Consider the following 20,593-nt stretch of genomic DNA (forward strand, 5'->3'; position numbering starts at 1 on the left):
TCATTTTATTCAAACACAAAATGGATGTTGCTTATATTAGTGGGAATTTAGCCAATCTTTTATTTCCATTTATTTTTCAAGTTATGGCCACTGGTCATATTTTACTGTTTGCTCCCCAGTTCATACACTGTTTGAAGGCAGAACTTTTTACCTCCTATTCACTCACAGATGCAAGTGCCTCACAAACATTAGCTGACTAATTTAAAAAAAATTGCTGTTGAACTAAGGAGGAAGTGGGGAGAAAGTTAAGTCTAAGGGATCTAGCAATTAGGGTAAACAGGTTGGGAGCAACATTGACAAAGTTTCAGCTTCACTTCTGTAGCAGTTTGCAGAAGAGAGTATGAAATGGCTGCTGCTGAAGGGTGGGGATGAAGGGATGAAGAGAATTTTCCAACCTATTTTATCTGTCTGAGTGGTGGGTTGTTTGTTGGGCTTTTTTTTGTGTGTGTGTATGTGTGATTTTATATTCTAAAGGGATTTAATGATTATTCTGAATAAATGATACCTGAATATTCTGAAGGGAGGATAATGAAAAGCAGACAAAGCTAGATGTGTCGCAATTTAAAAATATCTCAGGATAATCTATCTTTCAGATGATCTTCAGTAGAATCAGGAAACTTTACTGTTATAAATGCTTCAAGAGCCAATAGTTGCATATTGTTAATGTGTTGTAGACTGCGATTCTGTGATTCATATAGGCCCAGGAAGGAATCAAGAGTTTCATTTAGTTTTTTTGCTTCGTGTTCATTCCAGGAGCATTTTGTGAGGTTGAATGATTTATGAAGAGGTGATAGTTGATGTTGTAAGGGAGAAGGCATTTTATTTCTGTGTCAATTTAGGGGAAATAATTTAAATGGCTCACTGTTTTGAATGTTAAAAGACATTTTAAAATAGTAATACAATGTAAATTTTTGCAAGAATGAAAAATTATGTAATTCTTTGACACAGGTATATAAATTTGGTCTTTTTAGGAAAACAATAGATCATCTAGGACAATGGATTGATTGTCCTTACCTTTTTGTGTTCACAAATGGTTTTCATTGTAAACAAACAGGATTTGTCTGAATTATAATTATTCTATTGTTTGATACATAACTTGAATGATAAGAATTTCTTGGTTTTTCTCAGGATCCTCAGAAACAAATGATTTGTTGTATGTCACTCTCTACTCTTCCTGGTTTCATTTTTGAGGGGAAAAAACCCCTTTATTTTCTAGAGACAGAACAGTATGTCCCAGAATGGGATGACACTATTTTAATAGGTTATTTTTTCCTCAAATAAAATTGCTTTGAATGTTAAGTTTTGTAAGCGCAACTATGGTGAGAAAGAGCTCTGTTCTCTTTAGAAATACTGCAAAGTGAGTGGAATTCAGAGAGCTCATACATGCATACCTTACTTTACACTTCTTACGTTGTTCCTCCTAACTATTTTTGGCAGTGAGGTTCCACATCAGCTTAAATGGTTTTGATGTTTATGGTTCCAAAACAGTGCATTAGATAAAAAATGGCTCTTCATATATATGGGAAAGAGAGAATTACATAGTTCACAGCGGGCTTCCAGAAATTTAGGATACTTTATTGGCAAGAGGTGTAGTTGAAGACATGATGTGATGATAAGTTCGTATTATGTTTGAAGCAAAGGTAAAAGTGTGTGATGGGTGTTACTGAACTATGTGCTTTGAGTTACCTATAGTAACAGGTATGTTCCGTATTAGCATAATTCTTTAATGTAATGATTCAAAAGTATGCATTTTCTAAATAAAGTTAGAGCTTTATTTTGCTGTAGGTGTAACTCCTCAAACTCTCTTGTCATCTGTCAGGGTTTGAGCAAACAAATTTTGACACAAATCAGAAAACTATGACAGTTGAGCGACAAGCTGTCAAAGGTTCCGGATCAATCGTACAGTTTATTGCCTTAAACTGCTAAGCAGATAAATATCAGGGAAACCCCTGAAATTAATCATTACAAATACTGGAAAAAATTAAGTGATTTAAAAATAATAGATACCTAGGCTCTTAAGTTATTTCAGGTCTAGAAAGAATGTTGTAGCAATGCTTTTTATGGAAATCATCAATGCTAAATAATACTTTATATCTTAGGAAACTCAATTTGAGTATTTTCAAAGATTGTGATAAACATGAGTTAAATTTTAGGGTTTAGAAGAAGGCATGGAAATGAAAATGTCAGTAGACCATTTTCATCTCATAAATACTGTGTGTGTAACCAGGTCTAATGGGAAGGGTGAGGTTGATGCCTGAGCCCTAGTGGGTTGCTGCTGCACCCTACTCTTGGAGTCTAGCTGGGATGGAGTTAACTTTCTTCATTGCAGCCCATATAGTGCTGAGCTTTGCATTTGTGGCTGAACAGTGTTGATAACACACCAGTGCTCTGGCTGTCATTGAACAGGTGCTTGCACAGCATCAAGGTTCTATGTCTGACCCAGGCCTTCCCAAAGGTCGGTAAGCTGGGGGTGGGTGAGAGGTTCTGCTTTCCAGGAAGTTGCTGGACATTGCCTGCCAATGAGAAGTAGTGAAAGAATTCTTGATTTTGCTTCATTTCCATGTGCACCTTTTGATTTTTGTTATTAAACTTCCTTTATCTTGATCCACAAGCTCTTCCAGCTTATTTTCTCCCCCTGTCCTTTTGAGGAGGAGTAGTGAGAGAACAGCTGGATGGGCATCTGGTAGCAGGCAAGGTCAGCCCACCACACCTATGTAAGATTTCTGAATGAACAGTGTTAACAAATAGAAGACTTAAAACACAGGCTATGCCAGGGATGGTCTTACTGCAGAAAATATTAAGTAGATTTTTGTGGAGCATTAGGGTACTTTTAGTTTCAGAGATGCCCAGATATGTTGGATCCTTGTAGGCCTGGTCTCCTCTTTTCATACGTTGGTACTCATTCAGTTGAGGTTTTCATTATTTTATTATATTTTTTTTTTTAGTACTGAAACATAGGGAAGGTGTGCCTGTGTTCTTATGCTGGACTCTTATCATACACACATCCCAAACTCCCCCTGCCACCAACCTACCTATATACCTACCTACAAATATATTTGCAGCCTTCCACTTTCACTATGACTTCAGTGTCTGTGTTTGCTTACTTGTAGAAACCAACATCTATAGAATGCACTAAAGACTGTTCTGCTTTTTAGCGTTGTTGTATCACTTCTTCCTGATACTGTGATCATTATGTAAGGTAAGTATGGTGTGAAAAATAAGAAAAAAGGCCAGTTCTGTGGCTGAAACAGTTATCTCTTAATTCATCAAGCCAGTTCATTATTGGTGGACTAATAAAAATCACTTTTCTGTTAGCTTTATATCTGTAGATGTTTTGCTTTTTTGAAAAAAAAAAAAAAAAAAATACACCTTTGACCTATTTGGTAATTCAGATTTTCCTCCTTCTGAAGAACAGAATAATTACTTTCTGAGCTATTGCAGAAAAAAAGATTAAACATCTTCAGTTAAAATCTCAGACTAATTCACTTAGAATTTCAGACTAATTAATTAAATCTTTCCTCAGTGCTGATTTTTTCTGGTTTTCCTTGAAGCTGATACTATCATTTTGAAATTGATCTTAAATATCTGAGTTTCAAAATTTTACAGAAAAATGTGTTCGTAGTAGGGACTTGAATTTTCAGATATGGCTGTACACTATGTCACTTCTTCCAGTTCTTTGTTGTGATATACTTCCGAAGGAATAACTGCTGAACATTCATTAGTTCAGTCACTAGAATTGCAAGTGTTCTGAAAACATTTTATGTTGGTTTAAAAATAGCATATTAATGATGAGTATATTTATTTGTAGACCTGAAGTATGAATGTAACACAAGGAATGATTTCTTTTTATAATATGACTATTTTCAAGTAAGCTTTTACAAGGTAGATTAACAGTTTTTGGGGGTTGGTTTAGACTTTCTGTATTTGCAGAAGAAGCATTTTACTTCCCGTTAGTGTAAAGCTGTTTCATGAGTTTGAATTTGCATTTATATGCATGTGAGGGGAAGTTATTTTTAACCTTGATGTCCAGCAGTTTTGTGTAACCCTAGAAAGTTGTAGTTTGTTAGCAAGAATTGCACTGGGTGCTATTTGTGTGTAAAGTTTAGGGTGACGAGGCAATCTATTTTTAAATTTACTGAGGTTTTATGAATCTAAGCTTCATGTCATAAATAAATCTCATTCATAGTGCTTTTAGAATAGCAAACTTTTTTTGAATGTTTCGGTTATTTTAAGAAAAGTTTTCAAAAAAAGTGAAAGTGGAGAAACACTCAAGATGGCGGCGGAAAAGAATGAAAGGCTAGTAGAGGCTTTTCCTTGGACAGACACTTTAAAATGTTTCAGAATCATTATTTATTATATATTTATTTTAAATTTTAGAAAGATTTTACATCTATTATGTATTTATTTTATATTTACCTGTATTTATCATAATGATGAATTCAAAGACAATCTGTCTAGGTTTCCGTTTCTAAACTAGCAGTACTAGGTACATATTTCCATTAGTTTATTAATTGAACTTATGTTGTAGCATTTAGTAAATAGAAGCTTAATAATTATATATATAAAGTATGCTGAGTTCTACTGAATGTCTGTCCTTTGCAGTAAGAAATATAAGAATTATTTTTTTTCTTAGATCTACCGAGGAAAATGCCTATCTAACCAAAATTTCAGCATCTGTCTTTGTCTTCATTTTTTTACTTTTATTTTTAATTCAGAGTAAGTTATCTGGTGCTGTTTTTTAATGATTTGAACTTTAAGATGAATTTGATTCTTTACACATAGGGAATAATATTTTAAAATGGGACAAAGAAGAAAAATAGTTCTTACATTATCAAATTCTGTTGTTCTGTTGATTTTTCTAGTGCAAAGAATGTCTTCAATTTTTAAAAATTTTCAGTCTGAAAGACCGACAGGAAAATTCTCTTGAGTTTTCCATTATGTGACCACCTGGCTAAATAAAGTCTGAGATGTAATGTACGTTGAACATCTTGATGCCTTCCCCAGTATTCTCTTAACTGTGGCTTTCTTTAAAAAAAATGGTCTGTCTTTATTTGGTACTATAAAGCCATGAGAGGATGCACAAGGAAAAATAATTCTATGTATATTGAGTTTCTAATAAAATTCTGTATATGAAGACATAGATGGAATGGACATCTTCTAACCTAGATGGGAAAGAGGGAAATCGGGTCATGAAGGTAGTGATACATGCCAAGAGACTTTAGGATTGGATCAATTTAACAAAATGATCACCTCATCGTGCATAATTTTTGTAGGTAGAAATGCTAGGCTTTAACAGGAATAGTGTAGTATAGTTTCTGGTTACTAACAGCCTCACCAGGATGGTGGCACTGGCTGTATAGAATATATACAGGAAGAGAGATAAGAGCAAGAAATATAGTGGTCTGGAGGTACAGTAGTCATGGCAGACAACAGTTATGGGAGAATTTCACACTGAGATGCAACTAAAGTGAGATTCCTAGGCTGTCAATGATAGCAAGAACTGGTCATGGAGCGTGCAGAAGGAGATTTAACCAGCGGGGGTGGTGCTGAGTGAAAAATTTTGCGAATCAATATAAAAAAAAAAAACAAACAAACCCACCAAAACCAACAGCAGAACACACCTTCCACACCTGTTAGTGTGCACAACTTCAAGGAAATAAGTAAACCAAAACAACTTACTGAAAAGAAGGTAAGATGTACAGTTAAGAAAATTAAACCCGTGTAGTCACTGGAAGATAATTTAAGGAAGAAGAGGAAACATAAAATAAGAAAGATCTAAAGAATGGCAAAAAGTTAACAAGCAAGGTTGAACATGTTGGTGAGAAATTGCAGGAGGCAAGCACACATCCATTAAGAGTTGAAGTTACAGTCAAATGAAGGAAACAGCATCATAAAATCTGGCAGATTAAATTTAAGTATACAGTAAAGCAGTAAAAAACAGTATGAAGAACAGTTAGCAAAAGAAGAAAGCTCTTGAACCTTTTCACAGATGACTTGGGCTTGGCAGCATGGTTGGGGAGGTTGCAGGGACCAGCCTCTACAGGTGCTAAATGAGTTTCTCACAATGCTCTTCACAGTGGAGGACTCTAAGCCAGAGCCTCCCTTCACAGATTGCTTATCAGAGGTTGTGTTTGAAACTGAAATGCCTACAGAAGAGCTGTGGAGTGTGGGCACATACATTCCTTTTTGTAGTGAAATGAGCATGAACAAGTTGCTGGACCAGCTGGCATTCACTGCAGAGTTCTTAAGGAACTTACATATAAAAACCTCAATTACTGATAGAGGTGTATAACATCTTGCTGAGGGCTACCTTATCCACTGAGGACTGCAGGCTGACAAGTGTGCCATTAAGTATTTTTCTTGTTTATTTTCATTGTTTTAATGTTTCTGTCCATATGATCCAGGGACAGTAAACTATGAAAATGCACTGGACACAGTAGCCAAAATAATAGTAGAAAATGGAGTCTGTGAATACTTGAGCAAGATCCATTTAGGATGAATGTTTAAAGAGAGAATTATTTTGAGAGGATTAAAAATCATAGAAAAAACATTTGGGTTGATGTAGTCCATTTGGATTTCCAAAAGGTTTTTTTTATGGCCACCTGTGGAAAGCCTTTCAGGAAACTATTAATAGGATAAGAGGGAATACCTTTAAATGACTAATGAACACCTTAAAGCATAAGAAACAGAAGGGGAGGGGTAATGGATCATCAGCTAGGTTTAAAAAGTGAAGTTATATAAATTATTGAGCTTTATATAACTTCGAAAACGTTGTTTTATTAAGCAATAATTACTTCACTTTTTGCTGTAATCCATGTTAAGTGTAATATAGAAGCCTTAATAGTTGGAATTTATTTTATTGAAGTGACCAGAAAATGATGTGCATTTTGTATGCACTTGGATTTGTTGATTCATTGTCCTATTTCTCTAAAGATGAATAGTGTTGCATTACTATTACACAAAGAAGAAAGTATTTTATGCCTTTGTTTATATATGACTGTAGCTAATTATATGTGGAAGAATGATTTGGTTATTGGTGGTATTGCTCTTCAATATTCTGTTGTATATTCAAAGTTAGTTTTATTAAATGCTTTATTATGTTTATTTCCTTTTATGTGCAGAGATATGTTAAGGCAGACTGGAAAAGAATTTAGTAAATTTTTTTTACTTAGTTTTATTCAATAAAATTACTTAGCATATTTCTGCATAGTTGTTACATAAGGAAGATAGTTTAACTGGGGGCATTATGTAGAAAACGACCTAAAAATATTTTTAAAAATCTTTAATACCTTCAATTTATGTGTGTCAGATTTCTAACTGTAATTTTTCTGGTTTGTCTCTTCCATTTTGCCTTTGCATTTTAAAGAAGATGTAGCAAAGTTAACATACAGTAATATGCATGAAGATTTATTTAAATTGTAGCAAGGAGTTGAGCAACAGATCACTTATTGTGAAATAAATAAATATTACAAAATATATGCTGATTTCAGGTATACGTTGAAATTATTGAGGGCATTGGTGGTTGTGTGATTTTCTAATTAGTTAATAATCTTCTCATGTTATTAGTATCTTTTATTCATAACCTGAATACTACTTCAGTTTAGGAAAATACTTGACAACAATGTATAACCAGCTATTCAGGCACTTTGTTATAAGTTGGTGAGATAGAATCATACAATAGTTTGGGTTGGAGAGGACCTTTAAGGGTCATTTAGTCCAAGCCTCTGCAGTGAGCAGGGACATCTCCAGCTAGATTGGATTACTCACAATTCTCCAGCCTGACCTTGAATGTTGTCAGGGATGGATGGGGTGTCTACCACCTCTCTGGGCAACCTGTTCCAGTGTTTCACCACCTTCATTGTAAAAAAAATTCTTCCTTGTATTTAGTTTGACTCTACCCTCTTTCAGTTTAGAATCATTACACCTTGTCCTGATGCTGCAGGCCCTGCTAAGAAGTCCATCCCCATCTTTCTTATAAGCCCCCTTATTGAAAGCAATGCTGCCAAAAATAAGTGTTGTTTCTTAATGATGCTTGTATTTTTCAAATGTGAGAAGTTTGTGTTAAAAATATAAATAGGTACTATAATTAATATGGAACACTGATACATGTTTTGCATACAAAACGTTTGGTTTTGTAGAAACAATTTAGCACTTGAGAAGAAGTTCTAAATTAAGTTTACCTGAATTCAGCGGCTCTGCCAAAATCTGTGATGCCCTCCTCTGTTGTCTTGTGGTGTTGACAATGTAGCAGGCATTTTGGAAGAAAATCCCTGTAAGCTTATCCCATAAACTCTTCCAGCTGGTTTTAAGGAAAAGGAGAAGAAATGGTGCTTTTCTAAAGAAAAAGAGGCTTTGATGTGATTTCTAGTTCCTCACTGTTGGCTAATGATGAGGAGAAAGTAGTTCAGTCCTTCCCTGAGGCTATATGTCTTTTGGTGTAGGTTTTGCAAGTAAGAAGAGAGGTCTGTGTTCTTATACCTTGTATCTGCAGCAGCGAAAGGAGGTATGATTGATTTGTTTACAACAGTATGTCTTTCTGAAGTGGGAGATTTCTTGTGTTTTTGTCAAAGGCATCTATTTGGTTATCCATTCAAATCTAATCACAAGAGAATAGTGTATTTTTTGCAAGCACTTTCAAAATTATCATTGATGTTGATGAATCCCAATAATCAGATATTTGTCAGTTTTCTGAACGTTCTGGTTACCGTTTTAGCAGGCACAGCACAATATGGTCTTATTTAGATACTGTCAGTGCAGTATCCAATTATTTAACTATTTGTGCTTTTGAGCTTCAGTCTTTTAGCCATACCAGTTATCTGCAAGCACTTGAAAGATGTAAACATAGAAAGAATGACTTAAGTTGGCACAAAGCAACACAACTAGGACAAAATGCACAGAAAATAAGTGACTTATCTTCAAAAGATTGAGCAAACCAGCAATGGTGTATTTATAGTAAATGTGTTTCACTCCATTGTTTTTGTACAGCCAAAATGTATAGCGGTTTTTAGGTGGACTGTTTGGTTTTATTCTAGCCTGTGCTTTGCAGTCTGTGTGCCTGCTGGGATTTCTTTGTAGCACCAACACTACATAGCATGCATGGGGCCAGCAGGTTCCTAGAAATTGTGATCCTGTAGAAAGAGCAGGATCCTTTGAGCAAGTTTGATTTGGAAAATTAATACAAAGCGAAACAACCCTGGTATTGTATGCTGACCTGTCTGAAAATGTGTCTATTCCTTGGGTAATGTGTATATAAATGATGTATTTTGTAATACAGTGTATATGCTAGATTTTTATAGATTAAGTTACTGTTATGTAGTAGTGTTTCTTGGGTTAAGATTTCATGTATAGTTTTAGATACAGCTTTGCAATGCTTTATATAGCTTCATATACTCAGGTGTTCAGAAGTGCTAAAGGGGGAAGAGTTAAGATTTACTGAGAAGCGGAAAATTATTACCACCTTAAAAGACCAGGGTTTTTTAGTACTGGGGATGTTCATAGTTTTCTTTTTAACACCACTTTCTTCTTCTGTAGTTTAGCTTCTGAAGATACTGCTTTAACCTTTAGAATAGCCTAATTGAAGTATGTGAAATTACAGTTTATAGCTGAAAATATTAATGAATAGGGTGCTGTGATTTGAACTGAGAGGTGTTTAAAGCTAAAGCAGTGCTTCAGTGGTAAAAGCAAAGGAGTGGGATTGAAGAGATTTGCAGTCTTTCATGAGATTGCTTCGGATCAGCTCTGTGACCTGAAGCAATTGAATCTGTGTCTATATAATGGAATAATACTGCACTTTTACTAAAAACTGCGGAGACCAGCTAATGGAAGTCAGAGCCAGGTAATATGTTTTTAGCAGTATAAGCCTACAGATATAACCTTGCTATGAAATGGTTTTTGTGTATTAGAATCCAGAAGTATGGGCATGGTTTGAATCTCAACTTCCTGGAGTCAAAGGCAGTTAGAAGCGCTACTTTAGTAGTAGTCACTATTTAGAAGTCCACATCTAGTTGCAACCTTCAGATACATGATATAGTGTCTTTGTCTTGCTCCTACCTAGTCTAGAAAAGAACCTAAAAAAGGTTCTTTTCTAGTTTGTTGTCGTTGTTCATTTGTCAGTGTAGTAGGTGTCTGTGGTGAGGTGCTGGCAGTGGGGTAGCTGCAGGGAGGCCTCTGAGGGCAGAGGTTTTGGTGCAGTTTTTAGCAATCAAAGTTAGTCAGCAAATAAATTTCTGCTTTGTGACTTACTGAGGAGATCTCCTTTTAGGTCATTTGGACCTGTGACATTCATGAACCTGTCTGTAAATGAGAAACCTTCCTGATCTTATGCAGAAGACTTACTGTTATTTGTACAGAGGTAGAGTTACTTCCTAGGTATGTATCCTGAAGAACACTGTCAGCATGACCTGAATAACTGGGTTCCCGTGTGAATTAAGATGTGCTGTTTTCAAAGACTGAAAGTAAGAGAGAATTTTCATCATGCCTAGAGCCCAAATGAGTAAATGCTCTGAATCTTTTCTGGCTCCTTTCAAAGCCCTTCTGGTTATCATTGCATCATGTGGGGCACCTGAACTCAGTGTCAGGGAAAAATGGGTCAGGCACACTTGAGTAGCTCAGCAGGACAGACTGTCTCTGATCAGGTGTGTCTAGAATATGTGTGTTGAATACAATTACTTTTTTTTTTTTTTTACTTTCCATTGAATCACATTGAATTTTACTTTTCATTGAATACAGTTGAGTTATACCTGCTACTATTCAGAATCTGTAGAATTTTCTGGCTATTCACGGTGCTGGATATGTGCAGACTAGGTTTGGATGTTATTATCCCATCACATAAAATTATGTTCTCTGCTAAAGCTCTGTCACAGCACCTCATAAGCACAAAAATTAAAAACATTTGTTAGAATGCAGTATTTTATTCTTGCATGTTATTGATCCATAAACACTTTCAGTCTGTTGTGAGATCACTGTTGAAAGACAGGAAAAAATTAAGAAACTGTACTTAGAAAAGTCATCATTATAATGACAGACAATTTAGTTTGAGGTAACTGGAGCAGTGAAGAATGCAATAAATCATATTGGGAAGTATCTTAACATTTGTCAGAGACTAATAAAATTTGTAATACAGATCATCAAGGTCATTTCATAGTGAAGCTGAGGTATTGTTTTCATGTTCTTAAAGCAACAAGAGTGCTTTGAATAAACTACATGTCCAGTTCCATGGGGTTCCTACTGTGCAGTGAAGCAGTGAGACAGGAAATAAAAACAGCTGCAAAATGAGAGACAGTCGTTTTTCCTTTTTGTGTAGGGCACATTTTCCGGCTAACTGTTCTAACTCTGGGGGGAAACAGCCGTCTTAGTGACAGTCACTGTCAGGTACTGAGTCTTCTTATCTTTCTGGTCCCTGTTCAATGACTTTACCCTAGTGAAGCACATTCCATGGGCGTTGGGTTAATTGTATTTGCACAAGGCAATTGTTGGATCTATTTCTCACAAGAAAATTAACAACCAGACTTTGTAGCATACAGAGACAACTATACATCCCTTAGATAAGACCTCATGAAATTAAATCCCCCAGTTGAAAACACAAAAAGGTTTAATATAGATGCAATACTAACTTTTCTAATGTAAGTTTTTCAATAAATAGCAAGGGTATTGTCATTTTCCTTCAAAAAGCAAAGTCTTTTCTTATTGCACTCCCTTGAAAACTTAACCATTAAGCTTTTGATGTTGTCAAATAGGCATTTTGGGAAGATACCAAATTTGGTATTTCCTCCAACCTTACGTTTTTCTTTCTGAAACAATTTTGTTCTTATGGTTAGTTACTAATATATGTGTCTGTAGTCACTGACTGCTGAGTGAAAGTCCCAGCCTGGTGGATATAGTTGGTTTTGGGTTTGTTTTTCTTTTACTTCTTCTTTACTTTCTATATTGAAACTGATTTCCTTTCAAAAGCATTTGTCATGAACTGGAGGACTATTTGGCATTTTAAGTTATTAAGGAGAGTGAAGAAGAGTAAAAATCACTAAGCAGATCTGCTGGCAGCCATGTCTACACTTGAGTTATGTTTTTATGCTCTGAATACTATACTGCTGTTTCAGCAGGATGGCTATTACATTCTGTTCCGTATTTTTCCTGTGTAGTAGTAGTCATTGAATTCTTCCAAGTAGTCCAGACTCAGTGGAATTTCTAGTTAAATCTCAAGGTTCCTAAAGTCTATGAGATGTGGCTGAGTGTTAGCTAGTGTAAGGGATATATGGAAGCATACAGAAAAGAGACTTACTCCATCAGGGAGTCCTGTTGCTTGCTACCATAGCTAATCACATGGTCTGGTGCTGTTTAGAGGTATATCTGTTTTGATCCAAAAACTGAGAAGTTAAAATGCTGTGAAATCTCAAACTTTATTTGAATTCCTAGTCTTTTTCACCAGTCTTTCCATGTAAGATTTGTGGTTATAGTTGTCCTTAGCTAAGATAATTTTTCATTATGTTCTCACCTCCTGGTTCATATCAGGTGAGAGATCAGATCCTGGTGGTATCTTTGATAAACTGGGCTCTCTTGAAGTGTCTCGTTTGCTTTTATTCCAGTCCATGATCTTAGTACCTCTTTTTTTACATTGGTCTGGTCTGAATATGAGTGAACAGAATTGCAAAGAACTTCCTTTGCACACCTTTACTGAGTGGGTTGCAGAATTGTGTCCTTCTCTCTTGTAGGAAAACCTTACCTGATAGATTTTAGGGTAGTTCATCCTTACATGGCTGCATCTAATCTGTGCTTGTAGTACTAATCTATAACTGGATACACAGTGTTTTCTCCTCTGATGTGTTTCTAGCTGGTAAGATCTGAGTTTGTAAGGAAGTTCTAGTGACTTTGAGCATAATGTTCTTCGGTTTCATCCTGTTTGCTTTATTCCAGTCTTCATACTCATCCAGGTCTTCGTGAACAGGTCTGTTATTCTCATCTGTGTTGACTATACTCCCAGTTTTACCAGTAAAGTTCCTTGCATTCTGTCTCTTGGGGGTTACGTATTCTTCTTAAAACTATTTAATACCTATTCCAAGACTTGTTGCAAACTCTGCATTTAACTGTTCACTCCCACCCAGCTCAATTATTCTTTCAATCCAGTTCATTGCTATCACCATTTTAGTTCCTTTCCTGTCTTTTAATTCTTATATTGATTTCCACCTTCCTCAGTTTAATAACTTAGTCTGTGATATTCTGTGAAGGACATTACTCATACAAATTGTTGTTGCTGCTTTTTCTTCATCAAAGAAAACTCCCCCAAACAGTTGTAAAAAATACAGATGCTAAGTTAATAGTAGCCTACTTTAGGTAAACATGTGCTTTAGATTTTTCATTTATTTCTGCATCCTTTTTCTTACCTTAAAATTTATTCTGGTAGTTGTCTGAATAATTTATACTAAGGAGGTGAGAAGAAGAGGAATTGAGTTAATGAGTTTGTGGAGCCAGTGTCTCTGCAAGTCTCATTTCAAGGTAACGAAGCTAAGACAGCTAAGGGTCCAGCTGTTCAAGGATAAAGGAAAAAGGCAGGAGATTATTTTTGTGATTGTCCAACTGGTGGTTCCGGTTTTTTCTGAAAAAGCAGGTCACCAAGGTGGGCCTGAAGAGGCCTGAGCCCCCATTTTTTTATTCTTCTGGTTCTGCAGATGTGTGAGGATGTGAGAGTGAGTTGGGGATGAAGAGAGACAAGAAAGAAAAATATGTTTCTTACAGCTTTCCAGATATTATATTGGGAACAGATATGACATAATTGCTCTTCTGTTTATAATTACGAGTAGGGGGAGCTTAATTCTTGCTGTCTCTGTCTCTCTTGCCCCCCCTGCCCCCACCCAAGAAAACTGCTGATGCAATCATTAAACAGTGTACTTTGGCACTGCTGATGATTATTTGAGAGCTGACCTAATTGATTGCTTTGCCAGAAGCTGGAGATGTTGATGATGCATTGATTATGGAAAACATTGGATCTTGCATAGTTTGCTGTTCTCACGAAATTGCAGCTGATTTGTGAAGGAATTCATTGAAAGAATTAGGAGGCTAGCAATACTGTGTGTGCTTTTCAGTAAGGTAATGGCTCATCTTCCCTTATCAAGTTACATGGCTTTTTTCACACTTCTGGCATAAAAAATTACTTTTCTGCTTGTAATTGTCATATTTACCAATAGGGAGGGGTGGGGTAGAGGTGAAGTGTGTTACATTGGCAAAGATTAGAAAGATCAGAAAAAAATAAAGGTGTTACTTCTTTCAAAAAATCTTGTTGGCTAGCTTGACTAGAATAAAAATACTTGAAATGTCTTATTTTACATGTCTAGTCAGAATTGGGTTGGTTTGAAGGCGTATTGGTTTTGGTTGGTTGGTTTTTGTTGTTGTGACTTACTTTAACCAAAGCGAGGGTTTGTGATGATACTGTGTACTGGTTTTGGCTGGAATAAGGTTAAACTTCTCCATAGGAGCTTGAATAGGGCTGTGCTTTGGATTTTTCGCTGAAAGCTGTGTTGGTAACAGGGATGTTTTCATTATTGCTGGCCAGCGCTTACACAGCCCCAAGGCCTTTTCTGCCCCTCACCCCACCCCACCAGCGAGAGGGCTGGGGGCACAAGGGGTTGGGAGGGGGAGCATCCAGGACAGCTGATCCCAGCTGACCAGAGGAATATTCCATACCATATGGCATCATGCTCAGCAGGTAAAGCTGGGGAGGAAGGAAGGGGGTTGACCAGGCGGCCATTGCTTGGGGACTGGCTGAGCATTGGTCAGTTGGTTGTGAGCAATTGTTTTGTTTGGTTTTTTTATTTTGCATAATTTGTTTTTCTTGGTTTGGGTTTTTCCCCCTTTTTATTGTTGTTTTTTTTGTTTGTTTGTTTGTTGGTTGTTTTTTTTTAACTATTAAACTCTTTTTACTCAGCCTATGAGTTTTCTCACCTTTACCGTTCTGATTATCTCCCCCATCCCACGGGGTGAGGGACTGAGCAGGTGGCTGTGTGGTGCTTAGCTGCTTACCAGTGTTAAACTAAGACATACTGACTTGGTGAGAACTTTCAAGATTTAACGTGGTTTTTTTTCCTGCTTGCTATTTTCTTATTTTGCTTTGGTTTGTTGTTTTTTTTTCCTTTTTCTTTATGATGGCCTAGGGACTGGCAGCAGTTGTAATCTGTTCTCTGAATGTGCTAAATTCTGGGAAGAGTAAGCAGGTGTTTCTTTTTCTTCTCTCCTTTTAAAACCGAGTTGCTGAACTTCAGCACCCTCTTGTGCTGGTCCTGCTGTTATCACACAGCATGCAGGGTTTCACACCAGCCTGTCAGCTGTCAGGTTGTGGATCCATGTGATGACAGGTTCTCCCATTTCAGCCTCTGCATGGAGATCTGGTTCTGCACTAGGTTTAATCAGGATTGTAGCCTGCTTCCAATCGTGACTAATACAGCAGGCCCACTTGCATTTCTCATTAGCAAGATGCTGTTCTTAAATGCATGTATGCAATGCTAGATTGAAATAATCTGAACAGGTTTTTCATATGCCTTTAGACAACATACAAGGATAAAAAAGTCAAATCTAACTCATGGTCAAACTCACATCGTATCATCTACTCCTAATACCTTCTGTAATTTATCAGCTGTAGTCTTCTGGGCCTGTTTTAAATTACGCCTTGATATGATGGGTAACATCCTTAATTTCTACTTTATGTATCTGTGTGCTTCTCTTGGAGCTGTAGTTTCCCATTCCTTCACTTTCTACTGTGTCAGTGAGGGCCCTTACGAGATGATTCGTCTTCCTATTTTAATCTTTGGCCTTGGAAATGTAAAATTGTTTAACCCAGATAACAAAAAGACAAATGTCTGTCATTAATATCTTTAAGTGCCTCCCTGACTGTATTTTATTTATGCTTATTGTTACATATTCTGTTTCTTTTGCCATCTGCATCCAGATGGCCTCTTTAGACTTAGCTGATAGATCAAAATTAGTGATATGAATGATGCCAGCCAGGTAGGCTATGTACATATGATTTTCTTACCAAATAACACTGAGTTCCTTGTTTGCCCAGCTTTCAGAAAGGAAGAAATCAAGACTTCTTTAAATATTATAAGAACAAACAAAAGAATTCCCCCATATTTGTTTTTTGACAAACTTATTTGATGCAAAAGTCTGTTTCAAAAAAAATCAACACAAAGAAACATGTCTGTTATGAAGAATTTTGGTAGATTTTCTGTTACCAGCTACGAAGACCTTTTCATTAATGCTTTTTTGGAGGTAATAGCTTTTCCTTGCTATTGTAATTAGGACAGAACAAAGGTTAAGGGGTTTTGGGTTTAGTTTGGGGTTTTTGTTTGGGATTTTTGCAATTGTTAACAAAAATACAGTTCAGTTTCTATTTTAATATTTTAATTTTCTTGTCACAAAAGAAAGATCTGAGTAATAAAACACCAAAAGTGCAGAACTTCCACTTAAAAGAGTTTTCTTTTCTGGGCTAGAGGTGATTGCTTGCTAAAAGCTATACATTAGTTTTCCAGTGAGGTGTATGCAAGAATGTGTATATGTATCCTATGCGATACCCATTTTTATTTTAACTTTTTTGAACCAAAATGTGTTATTTGGGTCTGAGCCCTTGTGTAACATGCATATTAAAGCTCTATTTTTGCTGTTATAATTTTTTTTTTTATTGTTACTATGTTTGGAGTTTGCTCCTACCAGTTACTGCTGATATCAAACTGTGATTGTAATGAAGTAGTCAATCACAGTAGTGAATGCTGAAGACTACCATTTTAATGACAAATTTTCCTGCAGCTTTTCATTGTAGGCCAGTACCATTCATGTAATAAATCTCACAGGGTGTAGCGTGTTTACTTCTTACCATAAAATTTCTTGGAGAACTCTGTACCAATTTGTAAATGTAGGGACAAGCTGCTAAGACAGTCATGATGTCCAGCCTGTTAAGCTAGTGTCTTTGCTGAGCAGACCATGTGTCCATTGATTGTAGTGCTGGGTAGATCAGAAAGCATGAAAACAAATATATTTCATAGAAGTGCAGAACCTAGAGAACTATATTAAACCACATCTTCTATTAGTCTTTTCATCGTCTGATGCATTTCAAGATTTTAACTACTTTGTGATTTAAAGCTAACTCTGCTTCAGATTGATAGAATATGTCAGTTGATGTACTAGATCAGACTACTGTAACTGGTTTATTTTAAATTAAATTAGTTGAAATGCATGTAGTTCACTAAGGAAAAATGACAAAGAGAAAGTCTCTTCCTATTATTTCTAATTATCAAGTTGTATCCTTTTAATGGTAGTTCTCTTGTTTGAAGAGCATTCATAAATCAAATCAAAACCATTTCAATTTCTATGCAATGTTTCTCACTTTTACTGATGGTGAGGTAGGTTCATGCACCATTTCCTGAGTTCATCTGAACTTGTAATTTTGAATACAGGTGCTTAGAAAAAAATGTCTGCTCCAGTTGGGATTTCAATTCTGGAATATTTATAGATTTTTCATTAATGAAACTTGAAGACTTCTAGTACTGAGTTTGAGCAGGATGAATAAGCTTTGCTACTGAATACCTAATATTTATTACTGGTAGTAATAAAGATAAAATACTGTATCCATTAACCTATATTACAATAAATCCTTTTTTTCTGCACATATAAATCGTTATATTTTCTGTTTAGAAAGACTTCTTATAGGGAGAATGTAATTTTGTTGTACCACCTTACAATATCGAAAGGAAATCTGCAAGGCTGGTTACAATCTGTTTCTGTGTCCTACCTCAGAGATGCATTAAAATAAACTCAGCCAGTAACCTTGTTTATATCTGAAATTTGAATGCTATTTTGTGTGTTGTTTTCTTGTTTGTTTTAAACATAATTACATACGTATAATAAGTGTGTCACCCAAGAAGGCTAATATGTTAACTAGTGTGAGCAAGTTTTAACTAATTTAAGAAGCTTTTTTGTATCCCAATAAATGATAATGTCCATTAGATGATTTTTTTTTTTTTTTGTGAGCTTCACTATGGAATGTTTGGTTTAGATATTACATACAGAGTCATTTAATGTTTTTCAGTGAAATACCTTTTCCCTTTTCTTCTTGTGCAGTAAAGTTATTAGTGTGGAAGAGGAAAACAATTATGGAATACTTTGTTTGACTTACGTGGTTGTAATCACAGGTCTTCTGCTGTGTTCATGTTAAATTGTATTTATTGCAGTGTGTAGGAAATTTTCATGTTATTTCTTCTCCTGTTTCCTATGTGACGTGGGAGGCTTTTCACCAAGTTAGAAGCCTATGCTTCACATTGAAGGGCATAATCTGCAGCATAAGACTTTTTTTTCTTCCTCCACTTAATGCATGTATTTATCCCATCAACTGTAACATATGATGATCATATGCTTCAAATGGAATCCACATAATCAGAATTGAACAGTTTCCTGGATGAAATTTATTTTGGTTGCTTGGGCAGTCAAAATTTTGCACCATAACCTATACTGGAAAATTTGGGGAAATCTTGTCTTTCTACGCTTGTAAAAGAGGAGGAGGTAATGCATCTGTAAATGGCGTGTGTGGAATGCTTTAGGATGGAAATGTCTTGAGAGTGGGTTGCAAAAAAGGTTTTGGTTTTGTGCCCACTTTCAGTTTCTGCAGTAGCAATCTTTAGATATTTGCTGGTGACAGCCTTACCTATATATTACAGCTGACGATAGCAGCTTCATGATGTCATACTGTATTTCAGTTGTAGTTTCATGTGTGCCTAGTATGAGTAGATTTATCTTAAACCCCCCAGGGTTATCTGCATGAAAAAGGATGCAAATGCTATGATTTCTTGAGTGATTTGTATGGTATAGAATGTACTCTATGTGTACATTACATTACATTTTCAACTCCTACAAGTTTCCCTGCTTATTAATATTTCATGATATCTCTGAAACTCAAAGAAAAGATTTGAACAGGAATTGTGTAATTTTCTAGTTGTACTAAATGTTCTAAGTGTCTAATTTTTTAAAGAGAAAATGTTCACTTATTTTAAAAGATTACCTTTTTAGTGATATTTACTAACTCTTTAAATAAACATGTGATACCAATGGATAGATTCTATTTTTCCTCTTTAAGATTTCTGGATGATTTTATAGGCATGCGTAAATACCAGATATTTGCTGTCTTTGTGTGCATATTGGCCTCAGAGGCTACGATGGCTGCATTACCAGTGTTGTATGTGTTTTTTTATTGCTATGTAGCTGTTACAGGCCTGTATTATGGATTGCATTTCATACTAGGAATATGCTTACGTGTTGGTCAGATGGAAGGACTTGGGATTTTGATTAGATATGCCACTCTTTCTGCTAGTGTTTTGGCTTGCTTCAGTTTGTTTATCACTTTGTTTGACTGAGGAAACTTCTGTAGACATAGTGAAGAATCTGGCAAATATTTATCCCCATTGCATACCACAGTGATGCATATAGTAAATTTTGGTAGGAAGAGATTTAAAGTGTGTTCATACTGTTCTGTTGCTTTGTTAATGTACAAAAGGTTTAATATGTGAAAACTGTCAGAAACTACTATTTCTGAGTTGGTATTGTGTGATAGCAGTGAGAGTGTTGCCTAAGTTGGTATTTACATTTCTTACCTGAAACAAAAATATTGAGGGAATAATAGCTTAGTTTTGCCCATGACGGTGATCTTATAGTAGAGCAAGCTTATTCTACGATCATGATGTTGCTTTTCATGAAAAGAGTATGGATTTGTCAGATTCTTGACCAAGAAAACTGAGAGGTTTTATCTGGACAGTTAGGAGGCCTTCAGAAGTTAACCAGGGTAATGAACAAAATAAAACAATGTCTTTGATATGTGAAAATGACAGTGTTCTTGGAATAAAGCAAAAGGAAGTAGACTAGCAGTGTTTAATAGATTGCAGGCATAATGACTTTAGTAACTGAAGGTTTCTTCTGTATATCTTAACATTATCAATGCTCTTCTGGGTCTATTTTAGAGGGGAGAGTATGAGCACAAAGCAGTTGTGTGAATCTGTTACTGTAAAATGAACTTCTAGACCCATTAGAAGCCTTGAAGTCTTGGCAAACAGATAAACGTGCCAGAGTATGTAATTTTAATGGGAATGTGTAAGATCAAATTCCATAGGTGAAGTGAAAATGGAAGTTAATGTCTTTACAAAAATATTTGAAATGGGAATGAGTTCTGTTCTCTTACGCTGAACGATAAACCTGTTGAATAAACTGGGGGTTTGTGTTGTTTTTCTACTCATAATACAGAACAGGAAATGTGCTTGTATAATAGCTCTGAGAGCAGGAAAAGGGGAGATAATGCAAAGTCATCTTCTGTCACAGAAAGGATGAATATTTAGTTCGTATACTCCTTACATAAGGAGGAAAGATTAAGTGGCTGGACCAGTAAACCATGGACCTATTTTGCAGTTACATAGAAATATTGTTGTTCCTTTGCATTCAGAATGATACTGAGTGAAAATGCTGGATATGTATTTCTTAGCATGTAGACACATCAGTCTTTGATTCAGTACTATGAATAAAAAAGGTTGGTTAGAAATTATTATGCATTCTTCCATTTAAAAACTATGCTGAG

At 35.7% G+C, this 20,593-nt stretch overlaps 1 protein-coding gene across 4 annotated transcripts in view; it reads left to right on the forward strand.

Moving 5' to 3' along the window:
• FBXL17 (F-box and leucine rich repeat protein 17) overlaps positions 1 to 20,593 on the forward strand; it is a 281,538-nt gene that overhangs the window by 52,056 nt on the left and 208,889 nt on the right. The window lies entirely within an intron of this gene.

This window comes from Falco peregrinus, chromosome Z (assembly GCF_023634155.1).
Source record: "Falco peregrinus isolate bFalPer1 chromosome Z, bFalPer1.pri, whole genome shotgun sequence".
Lineage (NCBI taxonomy): Eukaryota > Metazoa > Chordata > Aves > Falconiformes > Falconidae > Falco > Falco peregrinus.